The sequence below is a fragment of the Micromys minutus genome (genome assembly GCF_963924665.1).
Source record: "Micromys minutus genome assembly, chromosome: 30".
Taxonomy (NCBI): domain Eukaryota; kingdom Metazoa; phylum Chordata; class Mammalia; order Rodentia; family Muridae; genus Micromys; species Micromys minutus.
In genome coordinates this window covers 12,947,782-12,971,296 of record NC_137965.1, presented here as the reverse complement: position 1 = coordinate 12,971,296, position 23,515 = coordinate 12,947,782, and the positions used below count along the sequence as shown (strand labels likewise).

The 23,515-nt window shown below is 42.9% G+C and overlaps 1 protein-coding gene across 1 annotated transcript in view; it reads right to left on the bottom strand.

The window, feature by feature from the left end:
* PLEKHG1 (pleckstrin homology and RhoGEF domain containing G1) overlaps positions 1–22,497 on the bottom strand; it is a gene marked incomplete at its 5' end in the record, with an annotated part of 144,859 nt that extends 122,362 nt beyond the window's left edge. Inside the window, one exon of the mRNA XM_080941566.1 lies at positions 22,449–22,497. The remainder of the gene's footprint in view (positions 1–22,448) is intronic.
* Between the last annotated feature and the right edge of the window lie 1,018 nt (positions 22,498–23,515).

Genomic DNA, 23,515 nt, shown 5'->3' with positions numbered 1-23,515 from the left:
TCTCTCTTCAAACTGTAAAAGTTCTCACCTCCATAAGTGAGCGTGGTATCCAAACTATAATTTAACCTTACTGTGATGATTCAGACTTTTGCTCAGCCATGAATGAGGAGTCTGACCCTGGACTCCAAGAAGACAGGATGAGGAACATAAAGGGTGACACCCAGTAGGCTTTTATTCTCTTATAAATCAGGTTCTCATAGCTAGTACACTAGGGCACAGGGAGAGAGGAGATTGGACTTTTTTTTTTTTAAATCAATGTTGTTAACTAAATACTGGTTCTTTTTTTTTTGTGTGTGTATATATATATATATATATATATATATATATATATATATATATATATATAGGTGCACATGTGTGTAAATTCATGTGTATGTGTGGAGGCTGGTAGTTAATGTCAGGTTGATATGTCAGTGATTGATGTCACCTCCCACCTTTGATACTCTAAATTTGAAGCTTGCTGACTTGGCTAGACTGGCTGGCCAGCAAGTCCCAGCGGACCGTCTGCGTTTGATTCTGCAGGACTGGGGTCACATCTATGCCTCCCACTTGCCTTTTGACATGGCTTTTAGAGTTCGAACTCAAGACTCCATGTGACAAGTACTTTCCCTCCGGATTCATTGCTCCAGCACCCCTTCTCCCATTGTTAAGGGTGCTGTGCAGGAATATAGAGTGCTTTAGAGTCAACTGATCTGAGCAGTACTCTTGATCACATTTAGACATTAGATAGCAACCAGTTCCTACAGATAGGGAGGATACAGTGAACCGTGTCCATAGAAACCTTGGGAATCTTTCCATGAGATGGTGGTATGTTAGTTACACTTTGCAGAGTCCACAAACCACACAGAAGATCTGAAAATAATCCAGTACGTGTCTATATGTCTAAACGGGACAAAGAGCTTCCATTAGAATGAGGTGTACATTGAAAGTGTCTTTGGACCATGTCTCTATGGTGATTTACAGTTCTGCTGAAGATGCTAAAGTATAATTTTCTGTGGCATTAGGACTTCAGAATTGAGCCAGATTCCTGTTCCCACACCTACATTATGGAACCAGAAACAGAGCCTCCGAATGCACATCAAATAGCCTTGCTTTCTGGCAGACTATGAAAAAAAAAATCAACCCCCGTGTTTGAAGTTGGCATTTGTTTACATAATGCAACCAGCCACGGCTGCCAAACACAATAATTAAATGCTTTACAAGTGCAAATCTTGCCAGGATGTGTAATTTGGGGGGTGGGGATAAGTACAGAGTTGATATGCAGCAGACAGGGCTGAAATACTTAGTTTGCAGTGTTTGGAAGCAGATATGCCAAGCGGCTGCAGTGTGGGAATGCTCGAGGGACCATAGCCAAAGGGGCTCCTTATTCTAGTTATTGCTATTGTCCTTTTATCCATACATGGTGCTCTTCTGTCTTACCCTAACTTGGAAAATGAGGACTTCTTTGGCCAAGGAGATGGCTTAGTGGGTAGAGTGTGTTCTCCAAGCATGAAGACCCGAGTTCAGATCTTCACAATCCTAGTAGTGTATAAACTGGAGCACGCGGGTGATCGTATGTGTTCCTGACACTGATGGACAGAGACAGGGCAATCCCAGGACTTGCTGGTCAGCCAGGCTAGCCAACATGGTGATTGTCAGGTTTAATAGAGACCTTGTCTAAATAAAAGAAGAAAGGTGGAGAGGAGACTGAAGAAAGACCTCTGGCTTCCACAAATACCCACCCAGCTACAAATGCACAGCCTTACTCCCTACTGTGAATAAAAGAATCCTCTTTTTACATTACAGCACCCCCCCACAATGTAGCAATGAACTTAATCATTCATAAAGAAACAATATAGAACCATCCTTCGTAGGTTTATGTTAAGGCGACCCATAATTGGACAGGAGAAGGGTGGAGAAAGGTCTAGGAGGGGAAAGAGGAGGCAGGAGGCAGAGATGGGAAGAGAGAATTCTGGGAAAACCAAAGATGGAGGCAGATGTTTATGTTTCTCTCGGCGCATCTCTTCCTAAATAAGGTTTTACTGAATGTTTTATAAGGGATGAAATTGTACAAGATCATTTGACTTATACAGGTTAGCAAATTATATTATGCCTAGCGGATCAGAGTAGTTTGGTGTGTTCTTTGATGTGACCACTTAATCGAGTTCAAAGTGTATAGTGGTGGAGTGCATAAATCCCGCCACAGAGTTGGGATGTGTGTGTCTAAGGCTTGGCAACAACACCCCAAGGGGAAGTGAGTGAAAACAACACGCTGGGGTTGTTGTATCCACCTGGGACAGAGCAGCAAAGGGGCGTAGAGTGAACCGTGCCAGAGTGCTGAGTGTCAGCCTGGAGTGTCAAGTGGTGTGGGGACCACATGAGGTGCACAGGGCACTGCCTTAGAGTGGCGTCCTCCGAGTGAGACCACGGGGCCGATAAAAGGCTGATAAAACATTAAGCCATCCTTTTAATGTTTACTGCACCATCTTTCCCCTTTCTCCATACCTTCAATTATCAAATAATTCAGATGCTCTGCTCTATGCCCTAAATCCTACTATTGGTGAAGTAGGGTCAGGGTATTGGTTGGTAGTTCCGGTAAGTAGCTAATAAGTTCTCTCCCCAAAGGACAGAACTTCTAAAGCCATAGTAGAATCATCATTAATCTCCATGTCCATGTGTCTCTGCAAACAATGAACAACGCCCTTGGTGCCTCCTGGGAGATTAGCAAAAGCAGAGAGGGTGGCGGCAACTGGCAGAGAGACTTTGCACAGCACGTTTCAGTTCTTGGTACCATTAAAGCGTCCATGTATAGAGTTAGTTTTTCTTATCCTGTGCAGATCCAGGTCTCCCAGCAGAGGTGTGTCAGCATGGCATTTAAAAGGTAGTGATATAAACTAAACACACTAAGATGAAGACTTCTCATAACCCTTTCTTTATGAAGTATCCAAGTAGTGGGTCCTTGATAACATCTGTGCATCTTTATATATGAGGGAACTTCCTGGGTAACCAGATTCTCACCTCCCTGACTGGCTACAGCACAAGGCTCTTAACTCTGTTCCATTGACACTCCCCTGACACTAACACACCCACCCAAGAGCTGCCGTGAATCTACAAAAAGCTGACCTGGATTCATCTCTCTTCTACTTAAAGCCTATACACATATTCTCACTGCCTTTTCAGATGAAAGTGACACACCTTAGCATGGCCCACAAAGATAATTAGTATAGATTCCTTGCCTCTCCTCAACCCAGTCACCATGGATCTTTGGCCTCCCTGGGTTTTAACTCATCCATTTGTTCTTTCTTTCACTGAAGTGCCCTGGGCCGTCTCTAATCTCTTGCCAACCCAAATCAAGACAGTTCCTGTGTTCTTCATAGCTACTGCTGCTGGTAATCACACACTTGGTAAAGCTTTAAAGCCACTGTCTTCTAGCCTCCCCAGACTCTGAGCCCTCCAAGGGTTATATCTGTGTGTGACTCACTGGTCCTTAGCGCCTACCACAGGACTTGGCTGATAGAGCCCTAACCAATGTGCCTGCAAGGAAGACAGTACACTCGGGCCTTGTCTGATTCTTGACCATTTATTCACAGTTTGCTGCTTTAGTTCCTGCTCACAGTATTCTCATCCTTTCCTCTTTTGAGTGATACTCTTTAGATGGAGGATAAAGAAGTAACAAGAAGAGCTCTTTCTACTGTCCCATTTCCCCAGCCAAACGGACTATTTCATACCACGGTGAATAGGCTCGTGAGCTCTCTTTGCCTGTGTGATCCATGCTTCCCCCACCATTCCTAGATTGAATAGAGAGCCCACACTTCTCACTGACCTTTTGGACATATGAACGCAGAAGTGTATTTTAACCCACTTAGTTCTAGGGCTAGCATGGTGACACAACTCCAGGGGGTGCCACTCACAGATGTGAGGTCAGCAGCGCTGTGCACAACAGATCTGACGTCATCTGCGCCGTACACAAAAGGTGCTGACACTTTCAGTAACAGATGGTGGTTGTTCTGTTTGGTGCACTGTGGTTGCTCTTTCTGGGTTATTCATGCAACACAGTCTCTTAGGTTTTATTCTTTATTACAAACCCAACATTTATCCTGCATATCTTAAAGGCACAACTTAAGAAATCATATCCCTTATGAAGTCAGTGTAAGAACAGTGAGCATCTATGAAAGGAAAATCTACTTAAGTCAATTTTTTATTAGAGCCTCCCCCAGAGTACCGCCAATTTTTTGAAAACAGATTTCGCTCCCTCCTTGTTTATTTATTTTGGAACCATAAATATGTGTAAGAATGCAAGGGAAAACCCAGTATTTTTCTTTCATCAAAATCTATGAGATATATGAAAAAAAGTAAATAACCATCTCATTAAGGGATCAGGGGTAAAAAATAATGTCAATGTTTTCCTTGAACGTAGAACCCTTCAGTTATCCCAGGAATGGTTTGGAAGGATCTTCAGATCACAACCTGGGTTAGGGCCACGTCCACATGATGAAGAAAGGGCGAGAGAGTAGACTACAGGCTGGGAGTCTCCGGGCTTCCAGATACATTGCAGAGAGAACCAGATAAGCAACAGAGTGCAATATCAAGGAAGGAGGTACAAACAGGTAAACATTTAGCCTAAAACCATACATGTGGTTCACACTCAAGTCCTACATGGGAGGAGGAGGATTGTTAAAGGGACACAAAGCAAGACTATCTGAAGAAAACAACTTTGAGCCCAGAGAGTATTTCATCATTTAGTTTACATGTTAGCTAAGAGGTTAATGTCCTCACAGCCCAAGGCCTCTGGATACCAGCAGATGCAGAGAAGAGGGAGCCAGGCATCCAACCATCACAGATTGACTTTTGTAGAAATCAAAGGTCATCTCCAAAGCCTTTGCAGCTTCAGCCTCCCCAGGCTAATGCCATCTTTTCTCTTAGTTCCTATTTAATCTTATTAATTGAAATAGAAACACTGCCCACTTATCTAAAAGTCTTTCTTTCTTTTTAGATAATTTTCACCCTGGGTCAAGGTAAGCTGTCAAATCAAGAACCTCCTCTCCTTCCTGAATCGAAGATGTGGCTGTGGGAGTGTGTGAATTTATCATACCATTAGGGGTGGGGCCCGGCAGCCTCCTTAGGCAGGTTGTTCTGCAGAGCTGGGTAGGGGAGAAAGAAGCCCAGAGAGGAAGGCTCAGCCAGCCTACAATGTCTAAAAATAAGTTGGGATTAACAACTGCTTTGAGAAAAAGAGTCTTGCCAGATGTTGGGAATACATTGGTGATGATAATTTGGCTTTCGTTTTACTTTCATTTATGGTAAAATAAGACAAGGTATGTTTTGCATTACTTTGTACAAAACAGAAGTATTGGTGAAAATGTGGAGTCTGTGTCATCAGAAGATTAAAATACTTTTGTTTTCTAGAAATAAGCTAACATTCAGATAAATGAAACAGATGTTTAATGGTTTGCTCTACTTTCAGCCTCAACTAATCAACTTACTTTCAGCACTTGCACATAAACATCACAAACATCAAGTCTTTATGCAAATCCTTCAGGGCAGGCCTGGGTAGGAAATAGAACCCAGCTCACTGGAATGCTGAACTCCAGCCTGGTCATTAGCCAGCACAACTCCATGGAAACCACTGTTTCTACAGATCAAAGGACAGTTCAGTGCTCAAGAACTGCCTCAGACTTCCCAATAATAGAAACTAGGCTGAATATGGTACAGTTTCTAAAAAGAACCATTAAAGTTTATTGTAGAAGATCTCACACGTCCATGCACACACAGACACGCTAGAAACTCACAAAGGGCTCTGTCTCTTCCCCCTCTCTTTTACACACACACACACACACACACACACACACACACACACACACTTTCTTTTTGTTTGCAAAAAGTACAGATGGGCCAGCCAGTGCTTCCCATTTGGCCTTAGCAGATGCAAAGAACAGCAAGAGTTGTCCAGTCTATTCATGGGCACCAGGACACAGTGATACTTGCATATACAGAGCTTTCCTAGGGCACAGGATTTCCCACAGCCAATAAAATTCATTGAAAAAAGAACAACCCAGAAGTTAGACATTCGGCATCAGTCTTTACTTTTCCTCCTCTGAAAAGCCTTGTGACATCCCTGTGCATGAGCAACCGTTAAGAATTTCCTTTTATTTCTCTGCATACTCTAGAAGCAGGCAACTGGATGGGGTGGTTTAATCTTCACTGTCAACTCGACTAGGCTAAGAATCACCATGGAAACACTCTTTTGGATGTGTCTACAAGGGGGTTAGAGTGTGTGCTGTAAACAGAAGCCTATTCTATGTCAAACTCTATTGAAGGGTCCTGTTTGGACAACATGACACAATCCGGCACCATTTGTTGACCACTGGTCAAAAGAATTTCATTTGTAGAAATTCTTTTTTGAAAAATGTGTCTATAGAAACACAGGATTGAAAAGCTATAGTCCTAAAATATTTGGGGGATATGAAAAGGCTGAAGTCTAGGAGTTAGGCAACCAAAGGTAACATAAACTAGCTCCAAGTGTATTTAATCAGGCCCTGTTTTTATGACTATGACTTAAATGGTCAGGCTCTAAGTTTTAAACAGACTGATGTAGTCAATCAACTTTAAATAACCCACTGTGATCATTAGCTTTAATTGTCCATTTGACACAACCCAGAATCACTTGAGAAGAGTTTCAATGAGAGATGTGATGTACATTGGATTGGCCTGTGAATATGCCTGTGAGGAAGAGCTTACTGAAGCCAATTAATGTAGGAAGATCCAGCTGACTGTGGGCGACACCATTCCCTAGAAAGAGGTTCGGAACAGCATATGTGGGGAAGTCAAGCTGAGCACAACCAACAACCAGTGAGTATGATGTCATTCCATCTCGGCCCTTGACTGTCGATGCAATGTGACAAGCTGTCTTGGGCTCTGTCACTTGCTGCTGTGACTCTTAAAGTGATGGGCTTTGAGCTGGAATTGCGAAGTAAAGTCCATCCTTTCTCCCTTAGGTTGCTTCTTGTCAGGTTGTATCACTGCTTCATAAATTAACCTAGAATACCCACATTTTAATTTCTCACTACTAAATCATATGTGTGACAGATGGATGCAGATGCACATGGGCGCATACATATTGTATACATTGTATGTATACTCCCTAGATTCCCTTTATGGAGACTACAAAGAATCTCATAAATACAGCTATATGATGACAAGTGTCCTAGGCTAGAAATGATATCTTCTAGTTCAGTTTTAGAAACAATTATTTTTAGACAGGGTCTTATGTAGCACGGCTTTACCTTGAACTAGCTATATTGCTGAGGCTGGCCTTGAATTCCTCATTCTCCTGCCTCCACCTTCCAACTGCTCGAATTACACTTGGAAGTGCCTAATAGTTCTTGGGAGTGAACCCAGAGTTTCATACACATTAGGTAAGCACTGTACAAACTGAGCTGCATCTGCCTCTTTCCAGGTCATTTTTCGATGGAGTCACTGATTTTTTCTGGATCTCATTCTCCCCCAGGTAACATGAAATGTCTAGGGAGGTGAGCACAGACACTAGCTCACGGGTTGCCTGACGGGTGGAAGACTCAGGCCCCAGTAAGGAGAATAGTGCAAGATGGCCAACAGACACAGATGAGGATGGAGTGAAGTAGATGACACAAAGAATGGGAAAACACACAGGAGGAGGCGTGGCCCATTAGAGAGAGACCACAGAGGCCCTTGAAGCCGGAAGCTGGTGATAAGCTTGTAATGATCTTGGTTTGATAAGAAGATCAAATCTATCCTAGTTCCTAAACTCCCTTCCCTGGGCACTGGTCCAACCTGGATGTCTTGGTTGATTTTAGATGACAACTCCATCAAATTGGAAAATGTGGGCCATCTAACTTTTTAATATATTCTGTTCAGGAAGCTTCGTGTTATTTACATAACTTGTTTTTTCCCCCCCAGAGTCTAGAATGAGGGAAAGACTCCAAATGAACCACAGATCTCTGCTTGTAATATTTGCTTAAAAAAAAAAAGATGTATTTACTTCATTTTATGTTCGTGAGTGTTTTGTCTGCATGTTTGTATGTAGGCCATATATGTGCCTAGTGTGCACAGACATCAGAAAAGGGCATTGAATCCCTTAGAATTGGAGTTATAGATGGTAATGAGGTGTCTCATGGGTGCTGGAAACCAAACTCAGGCCCTTCACTGCTCTTAATTGATGAACCATCTTTCCAACCCTATATTTGCTTCCTAATAGGAAGGTCTTATTCAGATAAGACCATTTGTGATCTTAAAGGAAGAAAGGTGGGTGGTACTGATCACCTGCTGGAGAACCATTCTGCATCAGCTTTGGAAGCAGACAGGTTACTGGGATGTCTGCATTCAGTGTCCTTCGGAGTTAACTGTGTTTCTTGCCCATTCGGTGAATTCCAAGGTAGGGCTTTCCACACTACCTCAGTCCACATCCTTTTGCCAAACCTTAATACCAGAAGAGTTGGAAAGCTTAGGATATTTTATAGCCAAGGGCAGCAACAACCTTTCTGTGGCAGATTGTATGAGTTCATTCAGGAAATTGAGACAACATGGTCGAACAGAAGGAAAAGCCAAATTTCCAGCCTCAAGTTTAGTGATGAAACTAGTACACTAGGGCTTTGAGTGGCAGGAAGAACATTTCAATTTTTAGTGCTTTCTCATCTAATAGTATGAATCATTAGGAACAGGAGACATCAATTTTGTCCTCCCAGGGACTGGTGTGAGGTACTGATACTTTCTTGAATAATTTCCAACCCCTGAGACTGTCCTAAATCACCCTGAGCCCAGACTTGCTCTCTGGAGTCTGGAATGGATCTTCCCATTGGCAGAGCATTAGACGGGAAAGATAGGGTCACAAGCTGCTGACACAGACCATAGACACCAGAATGAGTCTGTCCTGGGTTGCAACCTCATTCTACCTTGTGATCTGAGCCAGTTGTGTTCAACCAACTCCGGAAGCTTCACGATTTATCTCCTGCTTTGATCCCTGTTCCCATAGCCTATGCCCAAATCCCGAAAATAGATGAATAGAAAGCACTTCTGATGGTGACTATCATTAGCTCTCCCTATGAAGAAGCATCCCAATTGTACACAAGGTATATAGGTTGGCTCTGGCACAGGTCACAAAGAACAAAACTTCGCTGGCCTGGGCCAGGCACAATAGGTTCTGGATACAGCAATAGCTGTATTTGAGGTATCTTCTGTTCAAGGAGCCTGCAGCTACTTTGATCATAAAAGTGACATCATACTTGATCATAACAGGAGACATGTTCCCCATCAAAGTATAAGATATAGCAGAGCGTTTGCAACAGTAGGTAGGGATGGGAGTTAGGCACTGACAGATCATATCAAATACCATGTTTTATTTAGAAATAAGAAGAGTACAGCAATTAAATATAAAGGTGTCTGTCTAATAAACATCATTGGTTGATCCCATGGCATTAATAATCCACTACTCCCCCCCTGACGCATCCTTTCTTCACAGTCAGATAGTGGTAGTGCGACTCATACCATCTCTGGATTTCCATGAGGATTGTGACTAGCTTAAGCCACTGTGAGCATGGCTTCTTCACCGTCACAGCCTTACCAGTTTGAAAAAAAAAAAAAAAAAAGAGCTCCTACTTTGTGTCCAGGGAAAGAAGTTCCTTTTTCCTGCTGTAGATGGACTTGGGGACCTGTTATTTCATTTGTGTTTGACAGCTATTGTTTGGTCATGGAAGGGAGACATCTGAAAAAGGGGTCGACTCTAAGCATGGCTTAGCAGAAAAAGTAGGGAGAATTCTTTATGATATTTGTGAGTCACTGAACCAGTGAACATTATACTCCACCGTCTCCTCAGCAGCAATTTAAATTGCTTTATTAGGCCAGAAAGTAAAGTGGTTTTCACATTTCTAGTTTTTGTTCCTGAATATATAATGATCTGTGAAAATCCATTTGTGTGTATGTATATGTGTGTATGTATGTGTATATGTATGTGTCCATGTGTGTACATGTGTATGTGTGTATGTCTGTCTGTCTCTGTGTGTGCTGTGAGTATGTGCATGTATATAGCTGTATTATGTAGGTATAAATTTATGTGTTTGTCAGTATATATGTACATGTGTATGTTGTGTGTATATGTGTGAGAATGTGTGTGTATATATGCTTGAGTACATGTATGTGTGTGTATGGTGTATCTGTGTGTTTTTGTGTTTATGTTAATGTGTTTATGTATCTGCATGTATGTGTATGTATGTATGTGTATGTTGTGTGGTATATGTGTGTATGTGTGTGTATGTGTGTGGTGTGTGTATGCATGTTTATGTGTATATATATGTGTGTGTGTGCGAGGTGCATATGCATGTGTGTTTATATGCATATGTGTGTTTATGTATAATGTGTGTATGTGTGTGTGTGTGAAGAGAGAGAGAAAAAGAGAGACAGACAGACAGACGGACAGAAGGAGAGAGAAGTGGAGGGAGAGGGAGTGGGAAGGAAGGGGAGAAAGGGGGATGGAGGAAGGGAGAGGAGAATTTCCTTACCTTGCTAACCATAAGTTACCAATGCTTTTAGAACAATGTACTTGAATAGTTAACTATAACCATATTAGGAGTCCAAAAAGAAAAAGGCAAAGATCTCAGTTTATCACATTCAAACTAGCATTATCCATCTTTTTTCATATCCCCATTGGAATACTCGCTGGTTCACTTTCTACCAATGCAGAGGATACCTAAGACAGTCAACTTATAGTGGGGCCATGTTTATTTTGGCCCCCAGTTTCAGAGGTGCTGGTGTGGCTTGGTGTCATTTCGTTAAGGCCTGTGGTGAGGTAGCACATCGTCAATAAGAGCACACGGGGCAAGAGAGGAGCAAGGGGCTGCAATGTTGTTATTCCTGTAACACATACTCCCCAGTCCTACAGATCTCTAGGCTATTAAATTCTACACTGCTCTCCCCCCACACTGCATCCCGTGAACAGTACCTCTGAGCCTTTACCACATAAATATGTAGGTTACATTTGAGGACTCTGCTGTAGCAGGATTTGTGAATGGAGACTGTGCTGGCCAATCTTTAGCCAACTTGACACACAAGCCAGAGCTCCCTGAAAGGAGGGAACCTCAGCTCCGGCTGTAAGGCATTGTCTTCATTAGTGATCAAATAAGGGAAGGTCCAACCCATTGTGGGTGGGGCCATCCCTGAGCTAGTAGTTTTAGGTTCTATAAGAAATCAGACTGAGCAGGCCATGGGGAGCAAGCCAGTAAGCAGCATCCCTCCATGGTTTCTGGATCACCTCCTGCCTCCAGGTTCCTGCCTTGTTTGAGTTCCTGTCGTGACCTCCTCTAATTATGATGGTGTTTTGCCACAGCAATAGAAAGCCTAACTAAGACAAGGAAGAACCCATTAATAAGAAACACAACATTCATCTGAACTATATTTTTCTCCCTTTCTCTTTAAGATAGATGGTATTGGAGGCTGCCATTTTGATTGTCCCCTTATCTTCTGGTTAGGATTCAGACTTTATCTTACTATTTATTTCAAGGCCTCCCACCTCAGAAACATGTTTGCATCTGGACCTCAAAAAGGTTTCAGAATTAAAACTAGAAAAGCACATCAACATCTTGGGAACTTTAAAGTGCTATATAATTAGAAAGAGCTTGTCTTATTCCAAGGACTTGTAGGTAAGACTCCCCTGAGTCATTTTTACATAGGTTTACTCATTTCTATATTGTTGAATGTCATAGTTAATAAGTTTATTTCTTAGCTCCAATGGCAATATCTAAGGCCTAATACAATATGTTTATGCCACATCAATGTCACACTGTAAAAGTCTACAAAGGCCAGCATTTCAGTTGCCCATGGAACAATGAGAAAGTATTAACAATGGCACATTTGCCCCCTTTCATGAATCTGCAACCTTTAGGTATGGCATATTTAAAGAGTCTTAATTTGTCCAAGGGCATGCTACACGCAGCTCTATTATATTCCAAAATGGTTTGCAAATTAATTTTTGGAATACAACCCTGGCTCCCACTGAAGATCAGCCGCACCTACTAGGTAGTATAAATGACTGTTTCCCCTACAGAATCCTCAAGGCGAGCATGCAACTGCTTTTCAAATGCTGGTGTTTTTAAAAATTTATTGTCTGTTCATTCATTTTCTTGTGTGCAGGTGCAGGTGGGCACATTTAGGAGTCAAAGGACAGCTCTTGGGAGTTGGTTCTCTCCTGCCGTCTGGTGGGATCTGGGAATCGAACTCAGGTCTTCCTGGTCTGCAGTGCCTCTTCCCACTGAACCGTTGTACCCTAAGGTTTACTCATCTACACTCTGACTTGACCTACAAAAACCACCCAGGTAGTCAGTCCGCTGAGGTCTCTACTCAATGAATTCACTCACCAAGAGTAGGGCCTCCTTTCACAGATGGGGAATAGGGGTCCCCTTTCCTCCGTGACCCCAATAAGAAAGGAAGTTGTTCCCCAGGGAGATGCTTCTTGCAGCACAGTTCAATTTAACAATGTTAAGCCTGGCAGATCAAGGGGACTTTCATTCTCCTCAGGCAAATATTTCAACAAATAACCTTTTCTATATAGACAGAATATTTTTTAAGTTAATAAAAAGTGTTTTGTTTAGAAATAGACTTTGGGTAAATCCGTGGACTTCAGAAAGGAGCAAACATGGTGGCATGTGTCCCAGATTCTTATTGCAAATCCCTACATTGATTGAGAGAGTCTCATGTTAGAATTATAAAGGTTGGGATTTTAAACATTGACTCTGGATGTGAGAGGATCCTAAGCAAAACCAGGGATCCTATAATGAACAACACTATTGCTTTAGTTTGAAACTCCCACTACATTTTTACCAGATACAAACAATGGACAAGTACACCTTTGCAGGGGTGTACATTTCCAGACAAGCCTTCCCGGCAGACTCTTCAAAAGAATTCTGTTAGGAAGGGAGGGAAGAAAACTTTTCCACGTTAAAGAGGCAAAATAGAGCCATGAAAATTCCCCTGAAGAAGAAATTGAGTCCTAGAAGATAACGCTCATGAAAAGCCAGCATGTTATCTAATTTAGGACAGCTTTGAGAACACATGGCTACAAACAGAGGCACATTTGATGCTTGCCCAGACCCTGAAAGATTGCTGGCTCAGAAGCACTGGATGGTCCACTTGCTTATATTTTCTCTGCTGTATTCTCATTTGCGGGATGACGAACGAGAAATCTGGGCTAATCACACTGTCGACAGGCATCATCTTGGGAAGCCCCAGCACTTAAAAACCAAAAAGCTTATCATTTTCTTATGGATACAAATGAACATTAATTGAAAAAAAAAAGCAATATATGCCTAATTTTTTTTAAAAAAATCTGTTTTACAGAAGCCCTAAAATGTAGACTGATTCACGTATAAATGCCTTTCATAATTGGAAACTTTATGTCTCAGCTCTGTAGCTATACTACTCCTGATGGTCTTGGGCCAGCTGGTACTTAAAAATACATTCTGTGTGCTCGGAATAGTTACACAGAAGGCACTGGGCTGTGTGCCCTGCCAAAGGCCTCCCTCTGCCATCCAGTGGCCTGAGCCCATTAGGACAGGAAGGGGAGAAGCCATTCAGAGGCATTTCAAGAAAGATTTATAGGCTCCCTAGAGACAGGCAACATGATGAAACTTGCTAAGTGGATCCTTCAGAGGCGAAGTGACACCCGCACCTCAGAGACACGACAGATAAAATCAGGTCACAGCAACTTAAACCAAGAAGGAAACTGATCAAGTGTGAAAGGCAGGATAATGTCTAGCTACTGCCGCTGATCTACAGCTCCTATTGAAGCTGCCAAGGCCACGGTCCTCCCCACAGCAGGCCCCAGCATGTGTTCCCTCTTCCCTGCCGAAGTTCATTATCAGGCTCTTGGGAATGTGGGTGGCCAATCATCTGTCTGAGGGAGGCTTCCCTGTGACTTAGAGGGATAGATTCGGGTCTAGCTGTAGCCGTCCATGTTCCTGGCACAATGGTACAATGTGCCCCCCCCACCCCCCACGGAGAGAGCTGCTGGTGCAAAGGAGATTATGATTAGAAAGTGTGACTCCAGGCTGGTCTGGACCATACAGTCTCAAGAAATAAAACAACACGTTGGAAGGGGTAACAACAGATGGTTGTGAATTTCAGACCAGATATGACTGATCAGCACTGAAGTTAAGGTATACCAGGGCTGTAGACAGAATGGCTGGGGGTGTGTGTGAGTTCAGGACACTAGAGAGAAGCAGAAGCCATTTCTACCATGGATGCATGCAGCATTGTGGCCTGCTGTGATGTGCCACTCCAGAGCAGGGACAAGAATGCTGCACTTGGAGTTGGACTTGGTATTTCCACTTCAGCTGCCTTTCAGATTGAAGAGGAGGGAGGCTGGGGGGTGTTTGTTAGTGGTAGATCACTTGCTTAGAACACATTACTTCTGGACTGTATTTCTAGTATATAACACACATCCATGTGCTCTCTCTCTCTCTCTCTCTCTCTCTCTCTCTCTCTCTCTCTCACACACACACACACACACACACAAACACACACACACACACATTCACACACACTCACTCAGGCCCACACCCACACCCACCCACCCACACACACACACACACACACACATTCATCATACACATTTATACCCACTCACACAGTTCTCACTCACATTCACTTACACACACACACTCACTCAGGCATATTCACACACATTCTCATGCACTCACACACAGATACATATACAGACACACACACTCTTACACAGAAACACACAGTCACACTCACTCTTCTTTTGATTCTATATTGTGTACAAAAAGTTCCTCTACCCTGTAATCATTCAATAATGGGAGTAATTGTGTAAGGCTAAAAGCCTCAGATCAGATAACACAAACAGCATGTAGCTTGTAGTAAACGGTTAAATGCTCATTTTCTCTTTTATAAAGGCAGTGGAAATGGGAACCCGGGGAGGAGGAGGAGGTAAATTGAGTAAGATCTGGTGGGAGCATTTGGTCCAGAGGGCAGGGAGGAGGAGTGGTCAGGGAGAAAGAAGGCTCTCATCTCATTTGCTTTGACTATGTGAAATATTTTCACTTCCTCCAACAGGAGAGGGGAGTGAAACAGTTGGAAGAAGACACTATCCCAGAGGTGCTGGGAGATCTCCAGCGAAAACTACTGGGGGGGGTGCGATGGTGGGGGTGGGGGGAGGGGGAGGGGGGGAAGGATTAGAAATGCAACCTGGGGATTAGGGAGAAAGGGGAAACCTGAGAAACACGATGTGTGGAAGGTTTGTATTCCATCCCTGAGAACCCGAGAAATGACTAAACCTCACTCCCCTCAGAAGGACCACCCTTCCTAAATCAAAGGCACACAATATGAAGTTACAGCACTGGACAGAAACAGATCCTGCATTCTGAAGAAACAATGAGTGTTAAAAGAAAATAGTCGGCTCAATTCGGGCCTTGAGATCAACGGCAGTGCTGAGTCTTTTGAACTTAGACCGCAGTGATGGCCGGGCTGCCTTCCTTTAACTCTACAAAGGCCTCATCAGCCACTTAGCTTTCCTACAGCACAGACTTTTCCCACGTCACCCAGGGAAGCTCAGGATGCTGAGAGGAACAAGTCCCAGGTTACTAAAAGCTCATGCCCTGTGGACACTGGAGTGGGCTGGGAGGGTGGGGGTGTGGCCAGGTTCAGGAATATACAAAGAAAGGGGTAAGGCAGAGGAGAAGGTGATATCAGCTCTGGTTCCCTAAAGCTACATCTAGTGTTCTTGTTTTATTGCTTTCTGGATCATCTGAATCTGGTCAACAGCTTCCACAAGGTTCTTTTCAAATCTAACAGCTCCTTGGTGGAGGTCTGGATTTCTTTGTTCTCCCCAGCTGTGGAGAGCAGCTCCGGTTCCAGTGGATGCATCTGGTTCTTCTGGCATTGGGGTGATGACCTACGAATGCCTATTAGCCAGGCTACTAACCCTAGCAGGTCTATGCAATGTCACATTGGTTGCAGGTGTCAAAAACAGGCAAGCGCCAACGGTCCACCACCATCCCATGCAGAATTGAGCATGACACTCTCTGGTTGTCTGAAGCCCAGGGACCTTGTATCCGGCTAAAACAAAGGAGCATCACACCAGGTTTCACTCATAACACAGCGTTATAGTGCATTAGGAGAAAAATAAATGAAAAGAAGAAAATTCAGTTTACTAAGACAAGGACAGTCATAAGTGGCTCTTTCTGCACGGCAGGTAAGACAGAGAAGAAAGTCAGGGTCAGAAACAAGAATAAAGCAATTCTGATTTCATCGACAGCTCTGGGCCTGACCAACAGAAAGCTGCTTCATTTCCAAGGATACAAGCACATTCGTGAATAAACAACACATACACGAAGACTGTTCAGGTCCCTTTCTAACACCACTGACGTTGAATTTTAATTCATTCTACTTTTCCAGTTAACTTCTAATTTATTTTATCACACACCGCTTCATGGAAAGGTCACATGTGGACATGTGTTTCCTTCCCAGAATCACCCTCTAACCTCACCATGGATGGAAGATACCATTTGTGTCCTGGGAACTTTCTCATGTTTAAGTCAGTGTTTAGTGCGAAGAAATAATTTACCATCGTGAAGCAGGTCACTTACAACATGGAATCCATAACAGCTCAGGCTGAGTAATTTTATACTATTTCTATCTACAAGCTGAAGAAGAAATCATTTGAACTCTGTGAAATGGCATCAGACATGGAGGACCTTCAGTTAGACTCTGGAATGGCACAATGTCACCCTTCATGGCCCCTGAAGCCACTGGCTTAGCTAAATGTTTCCAGATGTCCCTCACATTTTACCCCTAGAGCATGTGGTCCGTTTTTGGTAAAGAGGGGAGTCTCCATCATTGGTTGCCTAGCAGAGAGGAGGGAACAAGCTACTAGGTAGAGCTTTGTCGTCCAAATGCCCATCCCCCACAGTCATTGCTTTGATTCAGCTTAATTTCTTCCCTGAGTGCATTTCTGGGTCTGTTTGAAGCTTGACCTTGAATTGAAACAGGAAAACCAGTTCTTCAGAGTGGCATAGAAATGGGTTAAAAAGGAGGAGCTGTGGGGGCGACGTTCTGGACTGAGGAATTGTGAGCTGCTTTCCCTTATAACATCTCCTTGTTCAGTGCAAGCAGCTCGAAGCAGCATGGTAGAGAGGGAGAAAGGGGGATTGATTTTGATATACATTTCACTCATTTGACTATGAAATTATAAAATGCCTTCCCTCCCGTCCCCCAGCTTGACCTCTCCCAAAAATCTATCACCATAATTGGTGACTCTCAAAGCCAGGGAGAGCAGGATGTGTTAGCATCCCATCCCTGAGGATATCCCTCCCATGAGTAGACAAGTTATTTGGTTTTGGTGTTGTTTCGATTCAAACCCAGGGCCTTGTGCATGCCAACCACATGATCTACCACACTGAGCCACACCATAAAGCCTGAAGCACTTGAGCAATAAATATTTCAATACTTCTTCCTCAAGCCCAGTGATAAGCATTAGACCACCGTTGTAAAGGACGGAAATGGAAAACACAAAGAGTAAGTGCTGAAAGTAAATTTAAAATCGAGCACAGTGGAGAGTGTTAAACTCAAGTGTCCATTTTAAACTTCCATTGGGTTTTTTGTGAAGAACATTCAGTGACCTCCCCGTATCCTTCCCCAGCCATGACAAAGGAGCAGGCTCTACCCCAGTTTCTGCTTGCCAAGTTCCTACACATCCATGTTAAAGAAAAACTGCCTACCATGTAGGTCAAGGAAAACCTGGATATTTTTCTGAATGATGTAATTTTGTTGGATTTTTATAGCTCCTACATTTAGTTTGTGTAATACTTGTAATATTTATATATTAAAAAAAAAAAACCAAACAAACCCATCGTTGTAATGCTGTCAGGTCAGGCCAGGAGAAAGTTGGAAGATTTCACTATGTGAGATTAAAGAAAAGTGCTTCAGTGGCTTTTTAAGGTTGCACGCTGCATTCTGGTTCCTGTTCTCAAGCAGTCTGCCAAGAATTCTACCGGATGGTCATATCGGCAATGTCTAGCCTGATACAATGAGTTACTTATTCATCATATGAATCATTGATGATGTAGACACTGATTACTGTTTTATTAGCTGACTTCCGACAAATCAATCCGCCCCGAGTCAGATACTTACAGGTCCCTGGGACACAGTAGCAAGGTCACCTACAAGACCTGTGAGGCATGCAGGGTCGATTTTATTCCCAGCGTACTTTCACCAAACGGTGTGCAAATTTTTAGTGGATAGCAAGCTACAATTCACACCCCACAAAGACTTCAGCTGCAGGACTCTTATTGGTTCCTGAGGTATCTCAGTGGATGCTACTGACTTGGGGTGGGTTCAGTGAGCGGTCCTCCTCCTCATGATGGAGGAGCACCTCTTGCAGGGATGTAAGAAATGACAAGGATGCTCCAGAGAGGATCCCAGTGCATGGTGGGATCATGTGTACTGTTGATCACAGTCACAGTAGCCTTTAATCTTAACTAATGGGGGGAATCTGTCATCTTGAATCTTTGGCATCTTTACTGAAAAGGAGTTCCCTGGCCAGTCACCCAACTCAATAGTATACGGGGCTCAGAAAATACTAGCAGAAGAGTAATGACCAAGATGCCTAGTGTGAGGCTAGAGAGGTGGCTCAGTGGTTAAGAGTACTGACTCTCTTCCAGAGGTCCTGAGTTCAATTCCTAGCTACCACATGAAGGTTCACAACCACCTGTAATGGGATCTGATGCCCTCTTCTGGTGTGTCTGATGCATATACATACATACATACATACACACATACACACATACATATATGTACATGCATACATTCACACACATGTACATACATACACACATACATGCACACACATATAGGTACATACATGCATGCACATATATGTTCATATACACATATGTACATACACATATATGTACACACATACACATACATGCATACATACATACACACATATAGAAGGTAACTGGTGTAACCTTGAAACAGTAAGGGGCATGCTTCCATTCCTTAGTCTCCCCTTTAGTCATATACTCTTATAGAATCTCTACTCCAATGTCATTTCATCAAATATCCTGGGTGGGAGAAACCCCCAAACAAGAATCTGGAGAAAATAACATACAGGGGCAGGGGGTAGATATGTGGGTTTTGTTGCTGTTTTTTCTTTTTTCTTTTTTTGTGGTACCTAAAAAAATGTAGTCTTTGAGATGAACACATACATACATATTATGCCACCAGAAAGAACATTCATTTCTGGTTCTCCTCCAGTAAACACACCGTAAGTTTATATATACCAGACCTATCCTTCTCCGGCATTTGACGTATCTGTATGATTAGAATTGCCTAATCTAATCTTGCTAATCATGGTCAGTCTTCCCATTTCCTAGTCTTTGGTCTTCAGTAGCTAGAAAGAGGCAACACATCTGTCTACAATTCTCTTACCTTTCTTGTTCAGGCTGTTAAAGTGGCAGCCACATTGTCAGATAGGAGCACATGCCATAAAGTGCTGCCCCCAAGAGGGCAGCACTGTGGTTTGTAAGTACCTGGTTTCCAAGTTTTCTGTTCTTTCCAAAGGGACCACATACACTTCTGCATGCCTGCCAAAGCCCTTTGGTATCAGAGAACAAAGGCTGAACAGTGCTCTTCGCTGCCCAAACCAACGGCAGGATACTTCAGCGCAGGGCCTGACTTCTAAAGCAGGAAATTACCTCATTTTTCCAGGAAACATTTGACCTCCTCTTATTATGTCTGTTTTTTCCTAAGGTCTAGAGCAGTCAGCACAAAACATAACGATCCTGGTCTTCAGGGAGCTGATCTTTGAAAAGAAGATTCCCAAGACAGTCAATGGACTTACTTTGAGTCACCAGCCATCTCTGAGGAGAGGGGGTCTCTGCATCACTGATAGCCACCGAAGTTGAAGACAAACAAAATTAGTTTCTATGAAACCAGAATGTGGCTTTGAAAGTAAATGACACCAGATGAGCCACAGACACTGAAAAGTACTTGCACTTAGTCACACAGACCCATAACACTGGAACTGTAATTCTGGACTCCCGTCCCCAAAACAGCAGCAAAGAGGCACAGTAGGCCAACAGTTCCCAAGGAGCATTTGCCTTCAGTGACAAGGGACCCCAAGCTAATTACTTTCTTCTCTACTGCCTCCATTATATCTCAAAGCAAGCAATATCTATGTGTGTCCAGATGGGAAAATAGTTATTTGATTTTAGGGAAACCTATGGAATAATCACAACTATCTGATGTATCAATATGTCACTTTCTGTCTTTGTAGACATAGCCAAGGATCACTCTAAGAAGAAAATGTATAGATCCATTTATAGAGAACATAATCCTTTCAAAAAAGAAGGAGGAGGAGGGAGAGAAGGAAGAAAAGGAAGAGGAGGAGGAAAGGGAGGAAGAGGAGGAGGAAGGGAAGGAAGAAGAGGAAGAAGAAGAGGAGGGGGAGAGAGAAAAGGAAGAAAAGGAAAGGGAGGGGGAAAGGAGGAAGAGGAGGAGGAAGGGGAGGAAGAGGAGGAGAAAGGTGAGGAGGAAGAGTACGAGGAAGGGGGAGGAAGAAGAGGAGGGGAGGAGGGAGAGGAGAAGAGGGATGAGGGAGAAGAAGAGAGGAAAGAAGATGACAAGGATGAAGATGAAGGGGCTGGATGAAGATTTGCAGTAAGAACAGTACTTTTGGAGAAAACTTGGGTTCAGTTCCTAGCACTTACATCAGGAGGCTCCCAACCACTTGTGACTGGTTCCAGCGGGACCAGCCATCTTTTGGCCTCCACATGCACCCAGCTGTATGTGGTACATATAAACCTACATGAACATACATGCCTGTGCATAAATCACAAATCTTTTAAAAAGAAAACCACAAAATGACCAACTCTTACAAACATGTTATGTCTGAGTGTGACTATACACGGGTCCTGTAGGCTTTGAGCATATTGGCCTTTGTCTTCCTTCTTTCATAAAAATTATTGAAATGATATATCTTAGTTATGCTGGTATCAAGACAAATGTAATTCAGACCCAATACTATATATTCCTTAATAGATTTATATTTTTCTTAAACTTTAAAGGAGTTAATTAAAATATTTGCCTAGGTTACTACAGATAGCTGGGGGCACCGTGCCTAAAAGATAAACCAACTTTGGACCACAAGCCTTTATCATTTTTAATCAAGTGAGTTTTCTAGATAGACACAGTTAGGCAAAAATAATGGATAGGACGTTTCCTGGCAACGATGAAGAGCCGCCGGGGGTGGGGGGGGACTCATTGTTTCATGAACTCTGATGAGTTCAGACACAGGCTTGACTCCATTGAATGATGGTCTTTCTGACACCTTTGAACTCTTTCAGATGTGCTCAGCACATCGGATGTGTGCAACTCCGGCAGAGCATCATTACTTTGTGGGTTGGGACCATGAAGCATGGTGGTTCTCAACCTGTGGGTCTCGACCCCTCTGGAGATTGAATGGCCCTTTTCACGGGGGTCACCTAAGACCGCCCCCAAACACACGTATTTCCATTGTGGCTCATAACATCAGCAAAATCACAGTTATGTTAAAGCAACAAAGATAAATTTATGGTTGGAGGTCACCCACACGAGGCACTGTATTAAAGGGTCGCAGCATTAGGAAGGCTGGGAACCACTGCTCTAAGCCATTGTTAAAGCTCAGTTTCTTTTCTTCTTTCATTTTGTCATAAAATTGAAAGTATAAATAAACACACACACCTGCACACAAGCACACTCACACACACACACACACAGAAGTGGGAACACTGTGCTTACCCAATGCTTAGAAAATTCTCCTATGTTCCTATCATTTTATGGAATTTTGATACGGGATTGAGCGGTGTTCTTCACTTTACAAACAGCCTCCGTTGTGGTGAGAGTTTAATAGTCTCAAACAGTATGGAAAAGGAACAAGTGCCGAGACCAAGCGAGCAAGGGCCCTCCCTTCGTCTTTTAAACTACAGCATTCAAGTACCGTCAACCACTACAACATCTGAGTGGGGTTTCTAAACCTTGAGAAAAAGACGCTAAAATGGGACAAATAGAACTTTGTCAGGCCAATGAAAAGCATCTCAAAGGAACACAAACTCATTAGCTTGCAGCAGGCTAACCAGAAGAAGCAGGTCTAGCTAGGAAGGCTCTTTTTTGACCCCATTTTTACCCTATGTGTGTATTCTCAGGAAGGAAGTACTGTCTTCATTTCATATACTTTCAGAACAATAGTTGTTATTCTGGATTGCAAAGTAGTTAAAAACTATTTTTAAAGATTTTTTTAAAAAACTACTTAAAATTTAAAAATGGCTTTAGTATATTCTTAAAATATCTAATAAACATAAATTATATTAATATTTTGACATATTTTATAGTGAAGTAGCCAAAACCCCCATTAGACTAGGAAAGAAAGAAAAAAGGAAACAGCTTACTTTTATAGTTGAAGCTCACGTTTCTGATGTCTTCACCCACGACTCCTAACACCAGTCCTCACCTACAATAAAAACACAAAAAATTGAGTTTACAGAGACATTATTTCTCAGAATTATATATATCTGTGTGTGCACATATGCATGTGTATGGTGTGTGTGTGTGTGTGTGCATGTGTGTTCACGTATGGTGTGTGTGTCTGTGTGTGCACACATGTGCACATGTATGGAAGATGTGTGTGTTTATGTGTGTGCATTACTGCGCATGTGTGCACGTGTATGGTATATGTGTGTACGTGCATGTCTGTATGAGTACACAAGTGTATGGTGCATGTATGTGTGTGTACATGTGCATGTGTGAGTGTATGGTCTGTGTGTATGTGCATGTGTGAGTGTGTGTCTCTGTGTGTGTTATATGTGCACAGGGATACAGGACATACAGGGATACTGGATGCCCTGATCTAGCATCCTCCATTTCATTGTTTTGAGAGAGGAATCCAGTGACCTTGAGTGACCCTCCTGGGTTAGAGGCACACATGGCTTTTCACATGGCTGCCAGAGACATGAATCGGAGTCTTCATGCCCATACAAGTGCCCTTACATGCTGAGCCATCTCCTCAGCCCCAGAATGTTCTTTTCATTGAACATGGATGAGATGGATAAGAAGCAGCAAGGTAAAGGTTGGCTGCCAAAGGGCCAATATTTCCCAAGAAAATGTCCCAATTATTCTCAAATAATCATAAAATAATTAAAACCCCACAAATCTTATAAGATGCTGTGTTGAAAGGATACAAATGCCCACTAATCCTTGATTTTTTTCCTTTGTCTTAGAAAACTCGAGATTTGAACTTTCGATAGTGTCGAAAGCAAACATTTCCAACCATTTCCCACAAACCAGGAAGTGTTTCTCCTCAATAGAGAAAAGATGAACCCAGAGCCTTAGGGTAGAGCAGGAGAAAGACATCAGCCAGGCTCAGAGGCTAAGATGGAGTTCCCAAGGCCCTGGTCAATGTCCCTTGAGTTTCTCTCCATGTCTCTTCCATAAATCCTTTGCAGCTTCCATCTCTGTG